This window comes from Echinops telfairi, unplaced genomic scaffold (genome assembly GCF_000313985.2).
Source record: "Echinops telfairi isolate 266 unplaced genomic scaffold, ASM31398v2 ScPeMD7_7468;HRSCAF=8506_0, whole genome shotgun sequence".
Lineage (NCBI taxonomy): Eukaryota > Metazoa > Chordata > Mammalia > Afrosoricida > Tenrecidae > Echinops > Echinops telfairi.
The window spans coordinates 41557343-41564031 of record NW_022111369.1 but is presented as its reverse complement, the minus strand read 5'-3'; the positions used below and the strand labels follow the sequence as shown (position 1 = coordinate 41564031).

At 41.9% G+C, this 6689-nt stretch overlaps 1 protein-coding gene across 1 annotated transcript in view; it reads left to right on the top strand.

Annotated features, from left to right (window-relative positions):
- FRAS1 (Fraser extracellular matrix complex subunit 1) overlaps positions 1-6689 on the top strand; it is a 593853-nt gene that overhangs the window by 532006 nt on the left and 55158 nt on the right. The gene's annotated exons all lie outside the window — the stretch shown is intronic.

Sequence of the window (6689 nt, the reverse complement as noted above, 5' to 3'; positions counted from 1 at the left end):
TTTTTTCTTCAATGTGTGTGTATTTGTGTGTACGCGTGTCTATAAATAGGGAGGTGAGGTCATCATTCATATTTATTCATGTGCTCTGGTAGCCACACGGAGAAGTATAGACCTTGGGTCTCATCCCCCAGATGCTTCAGTGTCCATTTGTGGAATCAGAGACCTAGACAGAAAACTTGGAAAATATTGTGATAAATGTCTTATTCGTGCTATAAATCCAGGACTGTCGAGGCAGCTGGGACTGAACAGTAACTGTGTATGTTAGCATCATAGAAGATTCAAGCAAATGATGGGCAGGATCTTCAGGCATGCTGGCATCTTACTGAGTAGATAATAGAAAGATTATGTGCATACAAAGCATGAGATACTGGACTTTTTCTACAGTGTTCTTGAAGCCCCTTCTATTTGGGAAACAGTGATGCCTAATTTTGCTTTGAGCACAGCGGGAGGTGAATGGAAGGAAAAGAAATGGAAAGCTAGGTGGAAGTCCAGTTCTCAAAGGTCTTCTTTTAAGGGGGAACTGATCGCAGTGATCGATGTCCAACCCCTCCCCCCACACCCACCCCGGGGACAAAACAACAGAAACGTGGGTGAAGGGAGACGGCGGATGGTGTAGAGTATGAAAATAAAAATAATTTATAAATTATCAGGTGTTTACGAGGTGGGGGAGGGAGGGGAAAAACAAGGAGCTGATACCAAGGGCTCAAGTAGAGAGAAAATGTTTTGGAAATGATCATGGCAACATATGTACAAGTATGCTTGATACAATTGATATATGGATTGTTATCAGAGCTGTAAGAACGCTCAATAAAATGATTTATTAAAATAAAATTTAAAAACTCAAAAAAAGCAAAAGCCTTCACATCATTCAGAATAAAAGTTGAAATTACCAAATAAATAAATAAGTAAAATAAAGGGTCTTCTTTTCCAGTCTGAGGAACTTGAAGGCAAAGGGGTGCCATGCTATTCCTACCAGCAGAGGAGCGGCGTGGTTCTTGTTTTAGGAGGGGAATGCTGACAGCACTGTAGAGGATGTGCAGTAAGAACTGGACACAGATGTCTGAACAAATAGCACGCACTACTGAAGAGATCGGCGAGGAGAAGTCCGCCTAGGAAATCCTCAGAGCAGTAAAGCAGTAATATAAAGATCTAACGAAAGTCACAGGAGTACAAACAGGAGAGGGAAGACGTGAAAGGCCCTCCTTGGGAAGAATTGATGGTGCTCAGAGTTACTGGATTCCAGGGTTGGTGGGCAAGACTGAGCCTGACCTTCCACGTAAAGCAGACCCTCACCATCATCCCTGGTGGTTGATCACTGAAAAGGACCAGGCCACCCAGCAGGGTGATTTGTAATGTTTTCATTTCTTTTTAAATAAGTTGCTCATGTGTATAGCAAACAGAAAACACAGTCGTCTTCCCCCTCCTGTCTCACAGCCCCACAATCGTCCTGTACAGCACTACTTCATTCCGTCTTGGTGTGCATCCCTCCGAGAACAACCTAACTGTGTGTGTATCCACAGTGGGCCCTCGCCACCACTGCCAGCATACGGAGTTCGACAATGCAGTACAGAGTAGAACCAATTCCTAGCCTTCCCAAGACTGTCCATTTTGATGGGAGCAGACAACCTCCTCTTTCTCCCACAGAGAGACTAGTGGGTTGGAACTGAGGACATGTGGTTAGGAGCCCAATGCCTGTCGGACCAGACACCGCCAGCGCTCTTATCCCCAAGGGTCTCTTTTTTTAAAGCCAGAGTTAGTGATATATTAGTTCCATAAATTGAAAAGCACTCTTCTAATTATACAGTTTTGTGAGTTTGGGCAAATACTTACAGCAATGTAGTTTCCATCAAAACAAGATATTGAACAATACCAAACCCTCCAACATTTTCTTATGCCCTTGTATCAAACCCTTTACAGTAAACCCCTCTCCCCATCCTTTTATCCACTTTCTGTCTCTAAAACAGATTTTTTCTAGAATGGCATATAAATGAAATCATATACAGCATTCTGGAGTCTGAGTTCTTCCACTTAGAATAATTCGAGATTCACCTATGTTGTGCATTCCTATTTCATTGCTTTTATTGCTGAGTCGTGTTTCACTATGTGGATAAGGACTTGAAGAACTTACTGAAGAAGGTCATGGACTGCAGTCCTGCAAGATGGATTACAATTTAATGTGAAGAATAAAAAATCCCCACAACTGGACCCATAGGTAGCATCACGATAAATGGAGAAAAGGTTGAAGTTGTCAAGGCTTCTGTTTTTCTTGGATCCACCATCAGTGCTCGTGCAGGCAGCAGGCAGGCAGTCGATGGATGGCATTGCCTTTGAAGACATGTTGCACAAGACCTCTTTAGAGTGTTGAAAAGCAAGGATGTTATTTAAGGGCCTGCAATGCAACTGACCAAGCCATGGTATTTTCTATCACCTCATATGTGTGTGAAAGTTGGACATTGAATAAGGAAGATTGACAAAGAATTAGGTGCATTTGAAATTATGGTGCTGTTGAAGCATATTGAAGTCCTCTTAGTCTTCCTGAAGAACTAACCTTTCTGTCTTGGATGAGGAACAGCCAGAATTCTCTTTAGAATAAAAGATGGTGAGACTTCATCTCACATACTTTGGACGTGTCGTCATGAGAGACCAGTCCCTGGAGGACATTGTGCTTGGTAAAATAGAGGGCCAGCCCCCCAATAAAATGATTTAATTATTAAAAAAGACACACACATCAGAAAACAAAAGAGCTGACTAGAACCTCCTAAAAAGTCCAGAGAAAATTTTAACACCTCAACAATAAAAAGATGAGTAATCCAATTTAAAAATGATCAGATAACATGAAAATACAGTTTACCGTTGAAGACATTCAACAAGCCAACAGCCAGATGAAGATCATGATCCTTAGTCATTTGTGAAATGCAAATCAATAGGAGGATGAGCTATACCTCATCCTAGCATGCAGAGCAAAATTTTTTTAAAAAGTAAAATACTGGAGAGGATGCAGGGATATTAGAACCTCCATTCACTACTGATGAGACTGTCAAGCCATATGACTACTATGCAAAGCAGTATAGTGCTTTCTCCAAATTCTCTGAATATAAATACAATACAAATCAGCAATTGGCCTGCTTGGTAGATGCCCTAAAGAAACAAGAACCATAATGTGAACAGATAGATGCACACCCACGTTCACGACAGCACTATTCACAAAGCAAGAGATGGAACAACCTAAATGCCCATCGGTGAAGAACAGATCAATAAACTTTGGTACAAACACAAAATGGAGCACTACAAAACTTAAAGAGGAGTACTAAACCTGTGAAACCTTTCAAGACGTGGATAAACCTGCTGGCTATGATACCGAGTGACATTAGTCAATCACAAAAGGACAACTATTAGACCACTGTTATTTTTTGTAAATCAAGAAAACATTTTCCTGCTGAAATAAATAGACTGATGGTTACCAGGGGTGGGGGGTGGAATGATTTCCCAAGTCACTGATTAGAGAGAAGGCACGTGTTCGCTTAGCTAAAGGGGAAGACAATATCCAACAAGATGGAGTTGGGTGAAAATGATGGGAGCAAGGCATTGGGAGGTTTGATGAGTTGATGTAAAACTGATGATCTGCTCTGTAGATCTTCAAATAATCCACAATAAGAAAAACGAAAAGAAATCTATGTATGAGGAATCAAGCTGACAATAGCAACTTAAAAAGCTAGCCAGGCTCTTAGAGGACAGTGGGCTGATGTTAACAAGTGGAAAGCAACTCAGGGAGAGGGTGAGAATGACTGTCCAGCTTTAAAATAGAGGCAATGCCATTAAATTGGACGTGTAGAAATAGTTGGGGGAAAATAGAGGGGCAGCGAAAAAGAGGAAGACCCTGGAGAAGATGGATTGCCGGTGATGGGCTCAAGCAGAACCATTGTGGGGTGGGCCCAAGCCAGGCAGTATTTGTTTTGTTGTACTCAGGGTTGCTCTGTGTTGGAGCCCACTCAACAGCACCTGAGAAAGACATGTAGATCAACATTTGTTTATCTGCTCACCAGGTGAATGGACTGTCTCTAGATTTTTTGACAGTTACCACAGCAGAGTCTGTAAACATTTACCAGCAGGTTTGTGTGAACCCAGGCTTTCCCCGGTGGGATTGCTGGGTTCTCTGGTTCAGTGTTAATAAGCTCTGAGCCAGTCCTGTTGCCTGCTTCTTATAATCCAGCTTTTCTGATGGTTTGCTCAGCATCCAGAGTATGGGAGAGGATACAACCCTGAAACACATTTTTCCTGATTTCAAACCATGTAGTGTGCCCTTGTTCTACTGGAACAATTGCCTCTTGATCCATGTGCAGGTCACATGAGCACAATGTAGCTGAAAATGAGGAGGACTTGAAGCACGTGCTGATGAAGCTGGAGGACTGCAGCCTTCAGTATGGATTACAACTCAGTGTAAAGAAGACCAGCAGCCTCACAACCGGACCAGTAGGTAATGTCATAATGAACAGAGAAAAGACAAGTTGTCAAGGATTTTATCTCACGTTCTGCAATCAGTGCTTACGGAAGCAGCAGTCAAGAGATCAAACAACTTATTGGAGTGATTAAATCTCCTGGGCAAGACCTCTTTAGAGTATCAAAAGGCCAGGATGTTCCCTTAATGTCTAAGATGTGCCTGACCCAAGCCATGCCTCATACACAAGGTGCACCTGACCCAAGCCATACCTCATACGCATGTGAAAGTGGTACGTTGACAAAGGAAAACTGAAGAAGCATTCATGCCTTTGAATGGGGGTGCTGGCAAAGAATATTGTGAGTAACATGGACTATCACAGTCGTCCCTCCCTGCCCTAGCCCCCCAAAAAAGAAATCTGTCTTGGAAATAGTACAGTCAGAACGCTCCTTAGAGGCAAGGATGGTGAGACTTCATCGCATATAATTTTAACATGTTGTCAGGAGAGACCAGTTCCTGGAGAAGGACATCTTCTACAGGATGGATTGACACAGAGCTGCATCCGAGGGCTCCAACATAAGAATGATTGTGAGGATGGCACAGGACCGGTGGTGGTGGTGGTGGGGGTTCCCAGTGGTGTAGATCGGGTCGCTCTGAGGCTGCGCCAACTCTAAGACATGTAAAGAACAAAACATAGTGACGTGTCTGCTTCACGTTCTAAGAAGTTGTCAAAGTGTTTTCTGAAGTGGTTGTACTGTTTGGTATTCCATCAGCAATGGCGGAGCATTCCAGTTGCTCCATATTTGTTTTGTTTTATGTTGTTTGTTGTAGTTATTCTAATAAGGGTGTAGGGCTATCTTATTGTGGTTTTATCATTATTTCCCTAATGACTAGTGATATCAAGATCTTTTCTTGTGCATACTTGCCATCCCAATATTTCTGCTTGGATGAAAGAATGTTGAAATATTTCCCCAGTTTTTAATGGGGTTGTCTCCCCTCATTATTGTGTGTTTGGGACATCTTTGCGCATTCCAGATATGGATTTGTATTTTGTAAATATTCTATCCTAGCTGTCTGCTCCTCTCTTTATTCTCCTCACAGTGTCTCTCAAAGAGCGCCCGAGTTTGATTTTGAGGCAGTCCACTTGATGATTGCTCTCTGTTGTGATCGTGCTCTCAGTGTGATGTATTAGGGATGTTTTCTAGTCCAAGGTTAAGAAGATTTCCTTTTTTTGTTTTTCTTAGAAGTTTTATAGTGTTAGTTTTTAGATTTAGCCTTGTGATTCACACAATAGTGGCTTTTTAATGCAGAACAAAATTTTAATAATTGTACCCTTTTATACTGTATGTCACTTTAGAGTTTACAAAATAGTCTATAAAATAATTCTTTCGTATTACCATAGTTTTGTTCATCTTTTATTTCTAGTTTGTAGATGAGAACATTGTGGTTCAGGGGCGTAAACATGTCATGCAGAGGCTAGAATATAGAGGAACTGCCACATGCTCTGAGACCCACGGCTCTAAATCTTTTCTCTCTGCAGCACACAACATTATATGCTCTCCTTTGGTGCAGCAGCCATTTCTGGGATTCTTTTTTTCCGTAGTGAACTTTTTAAAAGAAGGAAATTTGATTACTTTTTTCTCAAATGACTTTTGTATGAGAGATTTTGTTTGTTTTATTTTTCTGATGGAGTTGAAAGTGAATGCAACTATCAAAAGTGCTGAAATCTGAGCAATGAAGTCCCCAGGGATAGATGTGGGGCCAGGGCATGGCACCCCATCAGACTCGACTGGAAAGCACTCACAAAGGACAACAAATAGGCCTTGAACTATTTATAGGGGTTTTTGTTGTTGTAGTTGTTGTAGCTATTGTTTCATTTTCTATAGTTGCTTCCTTGTGATGGTGCATATTGTTGTCGCTGCATGCCTACCTGGAGGGGATAGGTGGGATAAACAAGCCGGGAGAGAGAACAACAGGATGACAGTTCCAAGGGGACATGGGAGAGGGGGAGGTGGGGGAAAGGAAGTGGCTGTTAACAAACCCAGGGACAAGGGAACAACAAGTGATCCAAAATCAGTGGCAAGGAGGGTGTAGGAGATCTGGCAGGGCTGGATCAAAGACAATGTAACTAAAAGGAATTCCTAAAACCCAAATGAAGGCTGAACATGATAGTGTAACAAGAGGAAAGTACAAAGAAATAGAGGAAAGAACTAGGAGGCAAAGGGTATTTATAGAGATCTAAATACAGGCATAT